Raw genomic sequence first — 19252 nt, forward strand, 5'->3', positions numbered from 1 at the left:
GCAGGCTCTAGCTGATGCCTATGCAGCTGCTCGGGTACCTATCTCTGTGTTGTCTCATTAAAAAAAGATCCCGTTACAAAGCATGCTGAAACAGTGAGCTAATGAGGTTACATACTGGAAATCACCCCAAAATAATTATTAACTGTTTACCAGAATCATGTGAAATTTCCAGTAGGCAATATTCAAATTCAAGTTGTCAGGAAAAAAAAAAGAAATAACAGAAAAAGAACATATTAGCCTATGTATAAACGTATCTGAGTCCATATAAAGCACTGGTTCACCTTCTGCCTTTTCTTCTGCATGGGAAAAGCCCATGCTACACCTCTCTGAAACAAGTAAAGCAATCTCCCCCCACACCTTAGCCACCTCCAACCCAAAGAGCAGCATGACATTTGCTGCACACACTTTCGATACACGCTTTGCAGGAGTGCGGTAAAGCCCTCTTTAAAGATGATGTGAATTACAGGTATGCAGATGGAAGTGCTGGGAGGGGTTCTAGTTTCAGTTTCTGAAATACTTTCACGGCAGCAACCACATGATTCAAGGCTGTACTCATTAGTGCTACCACTTAAATACAGGATATTGTTTTGCTTGCACTAAGACATATTCCACAGATTGTTAAGAACTATCATTTACTAATTCAGAAAAAAAAAAAGCATCTAGCAAATAAGACCCTAAAGAAAAAACAATGGAATAATTTGGAAGTCTTTGCGGTTTTAAATTATGCTTTATCATTTGTAAGCCTCTAATGATTTTTAAAAAATTTACTGCATCAGCTCGTCTTCCATTAGGCTTTAATTCCTGAAAAGTGTATTGTTAAAAATGAAACACATTCAATTTATAACATAGCTGCAAATCCTTTTGGAAAAGGATAAATGATCACGTAAGAAAATTATACTACATCAGAAGGAATTGCCTTCAAACAATAAATGCACCAGACAGAGTACACCTGAGCACACCACAATCCTGCTGCCCAGTTTCACCCCACTGCTTTTCCAGAGGGCACAGGGAAGCAGCTGAACACTCATGAAGTGTGATGGGAAGGGCTTGTCCCTAGGCATGCAACCTGCAGGACAGAGCTGAGAGAAGTCCTTGCAAGAGGACAGCCCTTGGAAGCACCCAACCCTTCTAAACCTGCACAGCAAAGAACACAAACCACATTTCTGCCTGTTTTTTTTCAGCCCGTTTGTACCAACAAAGTAGTCATAACTGCGTTGGAAAGGCCCTGAAATTGGTGAACATCAGTATCCAAAAAACAGTGCTATGAAAGACTGCCCTAAAAGTAACAGAATCCTCTCTTTATTGATGTTTACACAAGTAAGACAAGAGGCAAGAATTCAGTAATTTTGTATTTGGAATTCAGCTAACTTTTCTATACTACTGGATAATTAGGAAGCATTCAATAAGTATTTAGTAGTTTCAAGAAAAAAATATTTAACAAAATATTCTAAAAAAATAGGGTGATGTAGCTATTAAGCAAACCACCATCCTGACTGCTGCACTGCCAAGGCACCGAGAGCTGAGATGAACCCCGCATTTTGTTTTACTCCTAACGACACACGCAGAGCAAAGCAAAGTCTACATATGGAAATCGCTGACATCTCTGGAGCCACTTAACTGCACAGTGAAGCTTGAAACAAGTTACAGATGGGCAGGTTGTCTTCACCTACCCAGTACATGTCTGACACACACAAAAAAAGAGGGAAAAAATGGAAGTTTATTATCTGTGAGAGTGATGCTACAGCCACATGAACAAGCACTGGACTGCCATCGGCCCACTGTCACTGCACATACTGGCAGTATTCCAGTACACATCCCTCACCTGTGGTTTACACCACATGAAATTAAGTGCAATATATTAGAAAAAAATGATATACATTAGAAAAAATACATGAGTAACTTGGAGGCACATTTTTGGAAGTGGAAGCCTAAAACCTCATGGACTTGCACTGAGACTCGAGTACCTAAGTGTCTAAATCCTTTCTGAAAATGGCAGTTCAGCATCCAAGACTGCTAAAAGCTTTTGAAAATCTTGCATTTTATGTAACATTAATCACAATTCTGCCTCTGTAAGAAACACAAGTTTTACAGCTTACAGTAAAACAAACACAACATATAAAATTTGCATGAGCTAGCGTTTCTGTTCCCCCATCACATCAAGTACTGCCATGGTGACTGTCACTCATGCGGGGATTGGGATGGGGTAAGTGACACTGCCCTTGCTGCCTGGGGCTGCTTCCCCCTAACTGAGTGGGGCACTGTGCCTCTGCCCCTGCTGCTCCATCCTGCAGAAGGAACTGCCTTACGTGACTCATCTTTGTCACCTAAGTAAGTAGGCAAGTAAGAAGCAGCCTCCGAGGCATCACGGTTTTTGTGCATCCCATTCAGACAACCAAGACTCCTCTCCTGGCACCCCCAAGCTGCAGGGAATGCACGGAAAGGGGCAGAGCTGGTATCAGCTCTGAGTCACCTGGGAATGTCTCCATCGGCAGAAATGCCAGCTGGATGCAGAAGCTCTGCTGTGAAGCCAACCGATGCTGCCAATGCGGGTTTTATTCAAGGACAGGACCTGCTTCTTGATCACTGTCCCAAAGAGTCTGCAAACTCGATAGACAGCACACAAGCACTATAGGTAAAAAGGGACAAAAAGTGGAGCAAAGAATCAGGAGAGCACGAAATGGAGGGGAGAAGCTGTGTGGTGGAATAGCCCAGTGAGAAAGCACCTTGGTGGTCCTAAGCAAGCTGTGGGAGGAAGGAAGGATCTGGAGCTTTTTGTTTGCGTCTGTAGCTAAATTTCATTTAATTTGCAACATGGCAGATTTAGAAAATAAATGAAGTATTAATTGTAAGTGAATTCATAACAAGCATGTAAACACATATATTAGTCCATGACATTGGATGTCACGTGAACAACCAAAAGCCCCTATTTCCTGTAATAAATTAGGGTTGCTGTCTTCAGTCACTCTCCTTAATCTCCTGTGTATCATCCACCTGGAGGAGATGCACCTACATACCAAAGCTACAGGCACAATACTTCATCCCTTGTGAACAGCAGGTAAAATACCACCTACAAACTGCAGATACAGTAGAATATAGAAGCTTTCTGTGAGTGCTTCCACTCTGGCAATATCTCAAGTAAAATGCACTACCGAAGCACTTGGTTCCTCGAAGCTCTGCTTTGTCAACAACTTTTTTTTCTTATTTGGCTTTGGTATCTCACATAACTGGCTGCCATTGCAAATAACCAAATTAGGCATGTCTTTCCAACCTTACTTTCAGAAAGACATATTAGTAAATGATTGCACACCACAAAACCTTGTAATACAAAAAAATATGCAATTCACACAATTTTTTTTAAACTCCCTAAAGGATTTGAATAATCAACTAATAGTTTTGTAAGACTCCTTTTCTGTTGTGTTGGTTGTTTTTTTTTTTTTAATTTATTGAAAAGACTGAGTTAAGAATGAAGGGAAAAACCCACATATTTACAGTAAGAAACAGTTGAAAAACAGCTTAACAAGACACCAATGAGAGTTTAAAAATAAAAATTCCCTGAAAAAAAACTAGAACAGAAATAACTGCTATAAGGAGGTGGGAAGATGAAAGAGGAGAAAAAAAAAAAAAGTACCACAAGCATCAAATAAGCCAAGAACTTCATGAGAATAAACAAACTGTAAAAGTTTGAACAATCCCCATGTCATGGAGACCTGCAGATAATGGTATTACAAGATTATAGGGCCAGCACAGTTCTGATGCCTCAGAGCACCAAATCAACAAATCTGTTAGGACACAAGAAGTATGTGTCAATATACGCAACAATCTAAGAAATACTTGAGTTCTCCACTGCCTCCTAAGAGTGTACACCACAAACCTTCCCTTGTTGCTGCCTGTAATGGTCTTTTCATTGTTTAGCCACATTTTAATTTAACACATAGGAACTTAAAACCTTTAAGCCTGTTACTCTTCTGTCAAATTTAGTTCACGCTGCCTGATGAGTTCAGAAGTTATTGGAAAAGAAAGGGGAGCGCAGAAGGAAGGGCACTGACATCCACTGGGATCACAGCGGCTCAGTTCCTGCAACGGGCCGGGCTTGGAGCCGTTTGACATACACAGAAGCTGTAAGGACAAAGCACGAAGCTACCCTTAAGAGAAGCAATTCTAGCTGGTTTCAATGTCTTGCAGGACCTGAGGGGTGACACCCCTGCAAATACTGTTTTGTTTCTAATGCAAATGTCTTTTACACTTAAAGACCCAATTAGATTTAGTAATTCTCAGTGTGAGGAAAACTAATCCTCCCCACCAAAAGTGTCAGACACAGTCCCCCCCTTCCCTGCAGTCTCTATTCTCTGATGACTATTAATTTGGGACCATTAGTTTGGCCAGTGGAATTCCACATACTTCAGTATTTTTCTTTTGAAAGGGCAAAGGTAAATTTTTTTGGTCATCTCTTCCTTCTTTGCTGTTGGCTCACCAGTCTCTTGTTCCTGTCCTTTGTGCACAGCCATATGAAGCTTGTCTTACAAGTACAGTACAATTGTTAACAGGCATCTCTCATTCATAATCCCAACATTTCCCACCTCTGTTGCAACCATGTGAGTCCAGGCTTTGATTAAAAAGGAGAAAAAGTCTGCAAGCGTGTTGCTAATCTTGCCTTGAAGGAAAAGTTCCTTTGATTCCCCAAACCTGTAACCATGTCAGACTTACCACACGTTTAAGCAAGGTGTGAAACTGTGTCATAAGCACTTCAGGGGCAAGCACGCTAGAAGACATCTCCTAAACATCAAAATCTGTCCTGACTGCTGGGCACAAAGTGTAATCGTGTCTCCTTGTCCAGTGAGTGGGGGCCAGCGAGTGAAGAAAGGGAGTCCACAGACTGCACCCACTGAAGTCCTTACAGCAGTCTCCTCTGCCTGCTCACACAAACGTTACACAGAGACAGGAAAGTGGCTTAACTCGATCCATCAGTGATCTGAAAGGTGGCACCTTCAGAAACAGCTACCCCACAGCGTGCAGGATGAAGCTCAACTAATGGATTTGCTGTGGAGGTGATGACGCTGCACTGACACAGCGGCCTACAAGGGGAGACGTGTTGTGAGAACACAGAGCCCAGGACCTGACACTGGACTTGTGCCTATGAGACACTGGTGGTTTTGGTCTGTGAAACAGGGAACTACACACTCACTTTTTCCTTCTCAGAAACATATTTCACAGAAGCATTGTTACCTGCATTCAAAGCTGGAAGCAGTGAAGTACCAGGCTGTGCGCTTTACATGTCCTCAGCAAAGAGGTCTGGGAGTCTCATCTATGGATCTCTGTGCTGGGCAGGACTTCTTCCCATCTGTTTCATCCGCTTCAATCCAGTGGACAACGTGCAATTTTCCCAAGTGTAATAGTGTTCTTAAATCTGAATAAAGTTTAAGGGGGAAAAAAAAGAAAACAGGGTTTGAGCTCACCTAGTCTAACTTCCAAACTGTTTTAGACTAAGAAGCTTCATACAAATACGACAAAACACATTTATCCTAAAAACTCTCCTTAGTCCAGTCATGTCTGAAAAATAGACTAAACTTGAGCCAAACACAAAGACACAAGCCCATGACCACCCACACCCACTGATCATAAGGAGTAGGTAGGTTTGTTTACTTAACATTTATATGATCAAGGTTGGGGTTTCCCAACCCTAGTTTTCTGTAGCAACTACAATTTTACTGTATTTCGATGACTGAACTACAGGACTAACTATGTTTCACATCATCTGAAACACAGAGCAGCAAAAATTAAACCACCAAGAGAGCTGCTGCCTAAATGTTAATGGGCTACAAACACGCTGGGGACCCACGAGTTGTAGGTCTCTCTCATCCCTTTTGATTTACGCTTTAAGCAACAGGACGTTTTTAGCATTTCCTGTATCTCAGTTGCATATAAGCCAAGTTTTTTATATCAAAATATTTTGTTGTAATGATTTAATGACTTAAAAAAATTAGTTTATATAGCAATATAGGCCAGACACACAATCCTATTAAAAAATACATCAGCTTTGTCTCACAAAGCCTTCTATCATGAAGCCATAGTGACTCACATTAATTATTATTTATATATTTTTAGCTTTTAAGCCTTCACTGACAGAAGTCCAGGTTAACCTTTACTGTATTTTGTTCTGGGCTAAGTCCACTGCGACATCCTTTTTGCCCTTTTAAATACAGGAACTTTTTGGAAGTCTTCCAATACTTTGAAATAAACACATTACAAGATATGCAACAATTAACATGAGTGGTTCTAGAGGCTCCTGAGACAGATCTTTAAAGTCTCTATGATGTGATGTCCAGATCTGTTTATATTCTTTTTCTTCTCTATTTGATACTTAATCTCAGAAATCACTCTTTTAGCATCTTTTAGCAAAGTGAGTGTGAAGTTTCTATTCCAAACAAAAAGTGATGCGTGAAAGGAGAAAACACTGTAAGAAAGTGTGCAAAAAGCAAAATTACATTACAAAGGCAAAAAAAAAATGACATTAAGATATTGTATGTTTATGCTTAATGATATCTAAGGGAAAGAGTTGACTGTTTTTAGGAAACACACTGAAAATAACCATTTCACCCTGTAGATGGTTGCCCTGGAATCAGAGGATGAGCTGCATGAGATACAAAGATCACAAGTCTAGGATGTTTATGTACCTAAAAGCTGATCGACATTTTTTTTTTTTTTTTTTTGCCAAATTAGATGATGTGTTTCTACTTATTTATGAAAACGGCAAGGTGTAATGCTTTTTCACTTCAGTCTTCAGAAAAGAACTTAGGATTCTCAAAAGCAGTAAGTTTGACAGAGAGCCTCCAATCCAAGCTTTCAAAGAGACAGGGAGGAGAGATGATTTGGGATTTATTTTTATTTTTTCAAATTTTAAAGTCAAATCAGAAAGCTCTGAGGTCTTTCTACTATTGAGTACTACAGAAACTAGTTGAAATAGTTCCTGAAGCACCTGCAATTACCTTCAAAAAGTTAACAGAGGAGAGAAAAGCTCCTAAAGACAGGAATTGCTGGCACAAATAAAACTTACCCCAAAAGAGAAGAACAAGGAGAAACAAGAGCATTGCAGACAAGTAATACTTGCTTTCATACCAACAGCTTCCCAAAACAAGTGATTAAACAACCTATTTGTACACACTCAGAGGACGAGCTAGTCAAGATTTATCGGGAAAAAAATAAATCACATCAAACTAAACCAATTTCCTCCTTTGACAACGCACAAGGGGGGTAAGGCAAAAATTATGTGTCTTGGCTTTAGTAAAGCTTTTGCCTCAGTGTCTCAGCCAGCCCAGTGTTTTTGAAAGCATAAGCATTTTAGGAAGCTATCATGGCAATAGTCAAATAGCACATTTCTCTAATAGCTATGCATATATGCACTGTGGTCTTCAGTAGCCAGTTACCAAAATCCAGAAACGTTAAACCTCTCTTTTTTCACATGTAAAAGTGATTTCAAAATCATATTCATTATATTTAAAAAGTACCACTAAAAGGAGCACTATTACGGTCTTCTAATTATACTTTCGCTAGGTTTTAATGTCAGACATTTGAATGATGAACTCATCTGAAGATGACTAATTACAATGTGCTCCATGTGGGTAACAAGTTTCCAAGATCGTAATATCAATTAACAAAATGCACCCTCCTCGTTTCAGACTGAAAACTAAAATGCAGCCAAAAGAGGTTCCTGCCTTGTATCTTCCAGATCACAAAAGAACGCACTACGAGAAAACAAGGCTGCCAGAAAACCCTGAGACTTTCAAAAAGATATTATTCTGCAGATGTGGCTTAGCTACGAAGCCGAAACAGAAATGACATCTGAGCTTAGGATAGTAAGCCTTTTTGCCAATGAATTTCTTGTAAAGTCAACAATTATAATTTATTCTGATCCTTTGTGTCACCATATTAGTAGTTATTTTTCAGCAATCCCAGGGCAGCAACAAATAATGCCATAGAAGAGGACTGATATAATTACATGCTGAAAAAGATAGGCCAGCACCCTTACACTCCAAACTACCCTCTGTGGCTCCTTCATACCCCATATGTTGCTAATAAAACTGTTTGAATCATACCTATGAGACAGTTTTACTGATATTGTATCAGGTCCCTAGGTTCTTGGTATGAGATACGATGTCACTAGAACTATAACTATGCAAATTTGGTGATCCAGGATCCCACTGGACACAATATTACGTACCTAATTCGCTGTATGAAACCCTGCATTAACAATAATTCTGGTGTTATATAAATGAAACCACTATGTTTATTGAAAAGCTCACTACACCACAATGAAATCAAATTTAAAAAGCAATAAAGAGCAACTGACATGCGAACAGTAAAGATGGCAAACTGGGCTTTCTTCCCCAAACAACGTAAATTTTACTTTGCGTGCATTTGCCAGAGCTTCAGAGAAACTTTGAGCAGGGACACTGACCAAACGAAGTCAACTCCCTCCCCCAGTATTAATTAACGATGTAAAGTAGGAATCTTCTGAGCCCAATTTTCGGAAGCCATCACGTGATTTTCACCAAGCATCTGCAATGTGTTCCTCTCCAATTTGATTCTCAATTTCTCCTACTAATAAATAGGTAATAATGATTAATATTAAGAAGTGCTGCAGTAAAAATCGACTGCCTGGGGACGTCAACTCATCGCACTGAAGCGCCTCACAAGCATCATCTTCAGGTCACAAAACACCTGCGTTCTACCTCTGGATCTTCAAATACGGGATGACCTCAGGCAGATGAAGTTTCTTCCCAGCTCGCATCAGGTAAATGAAGAGTCTCTCATTAACATGTCCTGAATAGGAATGTGGTCAGTGCTTTATCTCTCTCCGTATATATATTTATACGCACACACTGCTGTAAAAAGACATGTCTGAACGGTCTTAAAAATCAGTGCAACGGGAAGAGACAGCTGAGGTGCAGTAGGAAACCCGGCAGCACAAACCAGCTTCACACACGTTCTCCTTTCCTGTGTTCCTAGTCATTTCTTCCCTCCCCGATTCATTGGTTTACTGGAGCTGGGGAGTACTGGAGCTTGTCACAAGAAGTCTGATTTGAAAAGAAATACGAAAAAAGGTAAAAGCCTAAAAAGGAGCCTGGTGGAGACCCAGACTTAGGAGATCAAAGTTCAATCTTTTACCAAGGTGTTGTGAGAATTAATTAACCAGGTAATTTTATAAAGCAAATTATTTAAGTTGTATTGCAAATTGTTTAATGCACAGAGGACAAAACACAGTTTGGTGTTTTCCAAAACCCTTGAAATACCTGCAACGCCTCTGAGTACTGACAGAAAGCAAACAAAACACCACAAGTAGCTAAAAAGCCTCACAGTGGGAAGTCCTGACTTTAACTAAACCATGCAAGGTTTCATTCGGATGGAAGAGAAACGGATTTGTAGCCAGGCACACGGTGAGCAAGATGATGAACTGACTGTTTTATAGGAAGCTAGCTTGTGTGCTTCCACTACTGCAAGGGCTTAAGTTTTCCTTCATGCCACCCCCTGTGTAATAGTTTTATTCTTTTTAAGTACAGGTGACAGCTTAGGAGCTAGAAAGCTCCCTCCCCACTGCAGACCCCTTCTGCCCTCTGGTACTGCCCTGACGTTTCATCACGGTACAATTCGGAGAGAATTATATACCTCTTTTCAAAGTTTGAAAAAAAAAAAATAGCCCCTCCTCCCCAATATGGCCCAAAGCTGTTATGAAGCAACTTATTTTTAGAAAAAGCACTTATACAGATACTTAATTTTAATTAATAGTCTCACTGACTTCAACATTTGCACAGCGAGACAACTCCATGCTTCAATTAAAGAATGCACATAAATGCTTTGCTGATTCATAGCCAAAAGCATGACAGGAACATCATTATATAAAATGCTCATAAAGTTTAAAAAAATAATAGTAATAATAATAATTACAGGAACTCCACCCCCCAACAGGGTATTGGAAACCCTGTAAAACTCACAGCTGAGCAGAACTTACACTCTGCTGAATATACGGATTCTCAGGCTAAAATACGCTTAATTAAATGATTTCAGAGCAGGCAAAAACTTTGGGAAAAAAATCTTTAAAATGTTATGACTACACGATCGCTGGCTCTGCAGCCTTGGCATCTGCCGTTCGCCAGGATCCAGTTTCCAGGAGTTGAGAACTCTCGAACAGAACAGGGGAGATGATGGCTGCACTGTTATTTTTGATGACCTGCTTTTTTTTTTCCCCCCATTGTTCACATAATTTAAGCGTGTGTCCATTTGGGTTTGTTTGTTTTCTGAATAAGCAATGAATTATTCCCAGCTCAGTCCCACCACAGACCATACTGAACACGTTCAGTAGACGCTTACTTCCAGGCACCAGTCATTCTGAGTTGCAATGCTGCCAATCGCGATATACCTGTAACAAATCTAATTCTGAAGTAATATGACACATGAGAAACACCAGTTAAGTTTTCTTCATTACCTGTGTAATACCGTAAGCTGTAACTTTTAGGCAGAAGCCGTAGAGGCAGCTGGTGACGTTTCTGTTGCAATACCACCTGGTCCTCCTCGTGAGCAGAACTGGAGCACTGGATAGCCCGTGGTTCATTACTACTAACCCATGATTTCTGAGGTTTAAGCACAAGAAATCCTTCACCCCGGGACAGCCAAACAATATTTAAAGAGTAATCCCCCCCCCCCCCCCAAACACTTCTACCAAGGCATCAAGAAAATGACGACTGAGGGCGAGTTGAACATACCTACGTGCAGGTAGCAGCCGCTGAGAGTTACTGGTTTAAATGAACACTGAGGACAAGGAGAGGCTTCCCAAATAATCCTCTCCTTCACCATGATGACCACCTCGGCACCACGCGATGCAACGTGACTGGCTGGACAACCCGGGTCACCCCTTCAGCACCTCAAGGAGCAGGGATGGGACAACCCAGATGATGGAAAACTGCAGCAACCACAGGCTATGCAAGGACGGGCAGGAGACACATGCCTTGCCATTTCAGTCCAGCCGACCAGCCTCAGCTGGGAATGGCCCTGCTGGATCCAGAAGCTGAATTCAGATGTTTTTGTGACAGCAGTTTGATAACCTCTCCGAATCACTGGCTCTAGTCCTTCTCAATCAGCAATGCAACCTAAGTCTTTACTCTCAGAAAACTTGGAACATATATTTTTCACGGCAAGGTTTAGCAAAGAATAGATAACTGCCCAAATACCTAGAACAGAAAACCCTTATCTAAAAATTGACACCAGCTCACTGAAAAGAGAACCAGCCCGTGAGTATACGTACACACAGCACACACATATTTGCACAAGCTTTACTTGTTAAGCAGAACACCACATTTTGCTCCCACTGTTGTTTTTCATTTGGGAACCAAAGACAAATCCAGGCAGAGCAGGAGTAAGTTTCTAAACAAACAACGCACACGGATGATTTTTAACGGGACCAGACCAAACATTCCTCAGAGCTGCACTCACGAGCCAAAGCTGACCTCAGGCACCACATTCAATGCGTATGAGACGACCTATGTGGATACTGACCTTAATAATACTACGGGGCAAATCTCGCGCACGGAAGTCATTCTCTTGAACAAATGTTTTCCAATGTATTAGGCATATAGAAGCTTTTCTTCTGCATCATGAACTGCGTGTCACATTCCTTAAATTGCTTCCTTTCTTGACCAAATACACTGTGGACAACCTAAGGAGGATGTCCTTCGGTGTTTATCTTTGAGGTTCTTGTTTACAGTTTTCACTAACAAAGGAAATATTCCTCTCCCCCCCTCAAAAATCATAGTCAGATTTCTTAAGCTTTTCTGCCCAAAAAAGGAGTCACGAGAGACTTTCAGCACTACCAGACACGATTTGTACTGACTTTAAATCAAGCACAGACCCCACAGTGATGCGAAAGAGAGAGTGAAGCAATAGAGACAAGCAATAGATGCATCAATGGAGAGTTGGCCGTGGCAATTACTCCAGGCAACAATGCGAAACCCATGGGTTCCTCCTGGTAGCTCAACACTGGTCGTGGTGTTAAAAACAAGCACTGGGGCTGAGCAGGTAACACTAACTTCATCATCGTGGACAGGATCACCACCCATCTGGACATCAACCTGACACAGGTACGTACGCATGCACGTGTAACACCGCAGCCCACACTAAGTATTCTCAGATCTTCTGATCCATTGAGGAGCTACAGGAGGCAAAGACCAGAGGGCTGGCCCACATTGACACGTCCTCAACCCCTTCCCCATGGTTAAGCTCTGCGTTTCCTACAGACCCACAGAACATGCAACCACAGCTCCCATCGCTGTGTTTCTCCAGATCTTTACGTTCTGAAGAGTGACCCTTGCCCGTCTGACTGTAACATAACCCTTAAATGTTTTAAATAACATTAAGATCCATTGAAAGACAATGGATCTTTGTCTCTTACTTTGATGCTATAAGCAAATCTTGAGGCCTTCTTTGAAAAAGTGTTATTAGAAGAGCGTACAACCTTTGGGTCCCACATCCCAGGACCCAAACTATAAACCATCTCCATGAATTTAATGACATCACCCAAATGTTTAAGACTGGACACATTTAATTGTTTGTACACCACGGATTACAGAACAAAGAGGAGTGTGGAAACAGAAAACTGGCTTAAACTGAAGTTACACAACAGAGCTGGCAGAATGGTTTTGTCTGCAAGAAAGCATTTACATTATTTAACACAAGGTATTTTAAACAGATCTACCTCGAAGTAAAAATAGGCTTTTAAATAGACTCATTGCAGTAAAAAAGCGTGATTTATTTCTGGGTAACTAGATCAGATTAAAAAAATCCAAACACAAGTTCCCCACGCAGGATGTCCTTGCTTTTGATCATCTACCTTCCTGGCTCAAACTTTTCAACTTGCAGAGATTTAGACTGCCACAGTAAAATAAAATATGAACTCGGAATATACCAGGCCAATATTATCCTTGCAGTTAAATACAATATTGTCAAATGCTTGCACACACAAAGCAGTTCAAGTGAAAAATCACGATGATGAATGTGTAATCTCATGTCCACTTACTTAGATTTATATGAACCATCACACAAACGTCTCCAGTTACCCACTTTAAGACACTGGGATGGATCCAGTTTTTCCTGACCTGAATCAATTTTCAGTCTAAACTTGTGCATTTTGTAATTTTTGGCTTAAGTGAAATCATTCTTTGCACACAGTTAAAGATGCCTGGGGCCACGCAGTCCTCTACAATCTTAGCAACTGGCCCAGTCATTCCCTGGGATAGTGCTAAAAAAATAAAAGATCGACCAAATTTCCCCATGCCCTTCCAGCTGTGGGAGAAACAGATCAGCCTATTCTTTACTTCGGGAGAAAAGGTCCTTAAAAGGTCAAGCTTTCATTTAACATACAGATCATTAACACTGAGCACAGAACTACATACATCCTTGTTTGTGTAAATGGCATCCTACTGTAGCTGCTTGAGAACTCTCCATATATTTATTTTTTTCATATACCAACAGCTTGTTTCTCAAACTAATTTATAATCGAAAGCTTTCTTATTGAATAAGAAAAAAAATCACCCAATGCTCAGTCGTTGTTCTCGTCTGCAAAGCATCACGCTCGTGAGATAAACTGCAATTCATCAAACAAGCTTCATCGTTGCCTACCTTGAACACAAAAAAACACAAAACCATGGATGGGAAAGCGCAGGTACCAAGTGCCAGCTGCCTAGGTGGTAGGTGCTATTCACTCTTACCACCAACCACAGCTATGCTAGCTGTCCCACGGAGAAGGACAGCCTTCTCCTCCGAACTGTCAATTCTCTTCTAGAACATGAAAAGTGGACCAAAAGCTCATAATGCAGCATCCAAGCCCAGGAAGTTTTCATGCAGTGCTCTGAAGCGTTTCCTTGAGAGTTCAGTTTACCATGAACTAGGCAGCAGCCTCCCACGCCCCTTCTCTTGCAGACATGCCTTACACAGAGAAAGATTTATTTAATTACAGCAGTCCTCGACACAAAATAGCAATACCAACAAGCACACACTTGAATATGTATTCTTTCTATATATATTACATGTATTTTCAGGACGGGAGAGGTGCAGGTTGCAATTGTCTTGAATCCAAACGCCGCTCGAGTCGCATGACACTACACTGCCAGGCACTACAAAGGCAGGGTAAATCCCATATTCTCCAGTAGCCTCTCAGAATGAAATAGATTGATTTTATGTTTTGAAACCGCATGAAGAACAAAACGGCTTCCTCTGAATAGGATGGATTTACGTGCCAACTTTCAAAATAAGGGAGAATGTGAGGAGTTCATAGAGATCTTGGGCAGATAGGGGACACAAAAGGAAAAGTGCAGTCAAAAAAAAACAACTGCCAAGCAAACACAGGAGACTTCCAAAATCTGGAAAGTGAGTTAACATGGAAATGTGTCCTCATATCTTGTTAGTACATAAATATCACTGAATCCAGACTTCACTGGCCAAAGATAGTTAACTGATGAAAGCGGAGGTTTTGATGACCTGTAAACAAGTTTTATCAAATTGTACATGGAGAAGTGGTTATTAGGGTATTAAAAGCACAGAGGAGGGAGGGCAGGATTGAAGGCCCACACTGGCAAGCTGAAAATATACAGATTTTGACCCTCTCAATTTAAAAGCAATGCAAAGTTTGGCCAAGACGGACAGCTACAGCAGGAAGGGCAAGAGCTATGCCTGGTTGTGAGGCATCAGTTCAGGGAAAGCAGCCCATCTTACACCAAAAGCACAGCTTGGCCAAGAAAAACAGGTACAAAACAAAGAAAAAACAGATGTTTTAAAAACGGATTCACTGGAAAGCCATGTTATTGGTAGGTAGCCACAGAGTATCATGCTAATACTTTAAATTTTGTATAAAATCCTGGAAGTTGTGCAGGGTATTTTTCTCTCCACGCCACCTGAATGACTGCAATCGAGGGACCCGGTTGCATTTGTGATCACAGGGCTGGCTAGCTAAGTCCTCAGGCTGTGTCAAACATTTACTTTGGACAGGCTTCCAGTCCAGACTAAGGAAGCAAAACGGAAGGACCTAATCAGAAGCAGGTCCTCCTTCGTGATAACACGGTATACTACTATGCGTCAAAACAAGTTTATCATCATTTGAGATTCAACCTCTCCCACATCCACTACCCCCCCTAGCCCGCTCAGCAGTACAAGCTGCTTGCAGGTATGCTGAAACCCACACTCACCAGGATTGTCTCAGGTCAGGGCCAGAGAAAGGACTATGTACACAAAATAGTGACTTAGAAGTAGAACAGCAAATAGAGAGCCAACACCCCATAATGCTTTCATGTACTAGGAAATAAATCTCAGTTATTGAGATGATTTACAATCTTTGTTGACAACACAAAATGTGCATTAGGTGTGTGTAGCAGGGATGGACTGAACGTAACCATAAACTCTCATATAGTGAAAGTTACACGCAAACAACACATAATAGGAAGACTTAATGGAAAGACATTTGACCTCTCACTCATGACCATGTCCCAGGCCCTATTAGAATAAAATGTAGTTCACAAGGCTCTCCACGGACACAGCTATGTTAAATGATGAGAACCCCACGGCCAAGCTACAGTCTTGAGAAAGGATTGCTTTAGCCTTACATCTAAGGCTAAACCTAACATCTAAGCAATTATATACGACCTTTTAACACAAATGGTAATTTCTTAGACTACTTCTTTTAAATTCCATCACATGTTCCCTCAAACAAGAGCTGCCCAAAAATACTTTGCATGAAAAACGAAATGTTCCCAGTGACAACTCCGATCACGTCATTCTCTGCACATGAACATTAGAAGATGCAACTACAGCAAAACCGCTAGTTATTCTTGTAACTTCAAGACTCCATCCTAAATATAGTACGTTTTCAAATTGTCTTTCCTAAAATTCAAATAGTATGTTCATCGCTTTAACCAAAAGCTTGCAAAGAACAATTTGTATTGTGCTGCAGGCCATAAAGTGGGTGTTCTTTATTTGAATCATGGATGGGTGAAGATGAAAAGTAGTTTTGGAAAATTTACAACGGTTCTGACATGCCTGTGTGTTCCTCATTATGAGTTATCCCTATCTACTTATTAGGCTTACTCCAGACCTTTTGCTACTTTCAAAAAGATTATTTTCATCACTTTTTTTGTATCTATGTACTTAACCAGAGGGAATTGCATAGAACACAAGCAAAAACCCCTGCTGCAGTAGCTGCTTCATCAGGGCTGTGGAAAGGCTGTGGCCTACAAGTAACATTTGGTAGGGAATTTTGTCTTCAGGTGTTGTTTTCTTATTATTGTCTTATTCTAAATAACCATTTTGCAATGGCAGAAGGAAGGGGAAATGATCAGGAGCACTCCCTTCTCTTCGCATTCTTGGACTGATGCACCTCTACCAGGACTGCTTCCAAAATCTTCGCAGCAGGTAGCTGCATTTTGCTTATGAATACTGCAGAACTTTTCCTTTCTCTCATCCAAAGCCTCTCCCAAAATTAATACCTGCCACTACATGTTGCCAATGTGTACTAAGTGGCTTTAGGGCTCAGCACCTTGAACAAGTTAGAATTAAAACTTTTAAACCAGTTTCTGGAGAGTACTTTGGGGGTTTGGTTTCTCATTAAACAGGTTTTGCATTCTTGCCCATCACAGTCTCTCTGTAAAGCTCTGTAAATTTAGACATTGGTTTTACAGTTAGAAGAAGAAAGTCTCAATTATGAGGGGATATTATTATTCAAAATCTTTTTAAAATGATTTTCTGAGAAATTTATTAGTAGCATCTATTAGAAGCTTTAAGACCACCTCTACACCCAGTCTTACAGGGCAATATGCTGTGTGCAGAGATGCAAACACAGGTCTACAGCGTGAACACTGCTACATGTTACTGCAATGCAAACTCTGGTGTTCAGCAAGTATCTATGGATCTCACTGTGCAACTACCCAAAGGAGCCATTAGGGCTGCAAACATGACCTGTTCCTATAAACATGAATTTTCTTACCCCAAAGGGGTAAGGAGAAACCAGTACTGATTCTGGAGCTGCCCAGATGGAAGTTCAGATGAAGAGGTGGAAGTGCAGATGGTCTATCATTACGGGCAATAACGCTGGCAGAAGAAGGAACAGGTGAGTCTTGACCTTTCTGCAAGCTGTGCAGGCTCAGATGTGCAGGTAAGGCACCCTCAGGTGTAAGTGAGTGTTGCATTTTCAAGGAGCTGACATTTGATACATTAAAACTAAAATCCCTGGTGCTACTAAGCTTCTCTTTCTTTCCTTCTTTCTTCAGATACTGCTGCTTCCTGTAGGATAATGAAAGAAGCTTTCAAGTCAGGTGATTTTTTCAGAGGAGTCAAAGAAACACCTGGAGACCTTGCAACATGTTGGCCACTAATACCAAGGCAAAAAACATCTACACTGCAACACTCTGAATATCAGTGATCTTAAACAAGATGCCCAAGTCTGGATGTATGATTAAAAGTCCCAGGACTATAAACACCAACTAAAAACCCAGAGCCATTTAGTTTGAAATTGCCCAGGAATTACTAGCGAGTTCACTTGTGAGATGTCATTATCCTCACGGAAATGCATCTAGCTGAATTGCAAAGCGAGCATGGGTTTTGCTGGCAGCTCTCAGCACTCTACCTAAATATTCCCTTGTGTGTTAGCGATACATACACTCTAAAACGCTGTTGATAAAACCTTTCTATAACAGTATCCCAGTAATTATAACAATTCATTTTTCATGGATATATATCCATACGTACAAAGACTTTACATGTGTATGTGAAAGCTCAGTAAAACAAAGCTAAGATGACGTTCACTGCAACACAGGACTTTTTTTTGAACTACAAAGAAGAATTAAATCAGTACTTCTGTACAGTTTCTGTACAGTTTATTTGTGAATTAAGCTGAGTAGTAGGTAAGTCATCACAAAGTTTTGCAAACACTTATCGCTACTCACTGCTGATAAAGAAGCTTTCATCCTATAACCACTAAAACTTTTCCACTCAAAGCAAGGTAACCAGGGGCTTAGTCACCACAGATCACAAACATTTTCAGAGCAGTTTACCAAAAATTCTAAAATACATGATTTCTCAAAGCAAAACATGACATTTTATTTGTAAGATGTTTGTTCTCAGTACTGAGTAACACCTGTTATATACCTGAAGGTGTTCCTTCAGCAAGCCAAATCTCCCCAGCAACTCTCTAAGCACACTGATCAAATCTGTTTTAAAAAAAGGAAAACTAAGAAATACACTTGAGGCCTTAATGAATAGACAGCTTCCTCTGATTTCATACAGAACACATTAGAAGAATACACACTGAAAACCCTGCCCATACATTAAGGCAATTTTTGCACCCAAACAATTTGATAACACTACACAGTGTATCAAGCCATTTTTTTCAGAAATTATCATCTAAACAGAATACTAGTCAATTCACCAAAAGATATCAAAGATAGCCCTTTATTACAAATGATCCAAGTATCCCCCTTGAGGCTATGGCTATCAGAAAGCATTTAGTTAGTTCCCAAGCCAATATTTTTCGTATCTGTTTTATTATGAAACTATAACACATTTTCAATAACTGTTAGCTTTGCTATACAGAGCAGCAAATAATTTCCCAGAACCCTCTGAAAAATCTGACATGCGAAATGATTCTCTAGTCAACTTGTGTATCATTAAGCTGAAAAAAAACATGCATCGGATCACTTGATCATGGGAGGGAAGGGAAAAGTATTGGGACCTTCAGGACAGATGGACGAACTTCAGGTCATATGAAATACTACCAAGGCTGCATTTGAAGAAAAATGTGAAAGTTCGTGAAAGCGCCCTGGGTGAAAATACTTTGTGTTGCTAAGAAACATCATCCCTGATGATGGATGAATTAAATTCTCTCTGTTAGCAGAGCCAACTCCAGGCATCCCTCACTTATTAGCAGAATGGTTTCTTGTACTGGTAATTTATTTCAGCAGCTACTTACAAACAAAGCGCCCTACCTTCAGTGAAACCAGGACTTCCAAACTTGTACCATTAATACTAGAGAACAGGAGAGATTCTGCATCTTGAACAGAGTTTAATAACTACACTTTCAAAGTCTGTATTTTCAAATGAAGTATTAAAACATCCATAATGCTTAGGAACTTCTTTCAGGATGGTCTGGAATGGAAGACACTGATCAACTTCCAAAATAACAACTGAATGAACAGCTACCTCAAAGAATAAAACTCCTCAAGTATTT

The 19252-nt window shown here is 40.5% G+C and overlaps 1 protein-coding gene and 1 long non-coding RNA gene across 19 annotated transcripts in view; one reads left to right on the top strand and one right to left on the bottom strand.

Moving 5' to 3' along the window:
• The window catches only part of GTDC1 (glycosyltransferase like domain containing 1), a 193644-nt gene that overhangs the window by 165293 nt on the left and 9099 nt on the right, over positions 1-19252 (bottom strand). For 15 of the 18 annotated variants that reach the window (XR_004752193.1, XM_035331015.1, XM_035331007.1 and 12 more), the window contains one exon: positions 5224-5404. The exons of the other annotated variants lie outside the window; for them this stretch is intronic. The gene's annotated coding sequence lies outside the window, so the exon portion shown is untranslated. Of the gene's footprint in view, positions 1-5223; positions 5405-19252 lie in introns of those variants that run through there. 18 annotated transcript variants of the gene reach the window in all.
• Positions 12576-18964, top strand: LOC118169612. The gene is made up of 3 exons (XR_004752194.1): positions 12576-12685; positions 15536-15546; positions 18953-18964. It is a non-coding gene; the product is annotated as an uncharacterized LOC118169612 (long non-coding RNA).

This window comes from Oxyura jamaicensis, chromosome 7 (assembly GCF_011077185.1).
Source record: "Oxyura jamaicensis isolate SHBP4307 breed ruddy duck chromosome 7, BPBGC_Ojam_1.0, whole genome shotgun sequence".
NCBI classification, from domain to species: Eukaryota; Metazoa; Chordata; class Aves; order Anseriformes; family Anatidae; genus Oxyura; species Oxyura jamaicensis.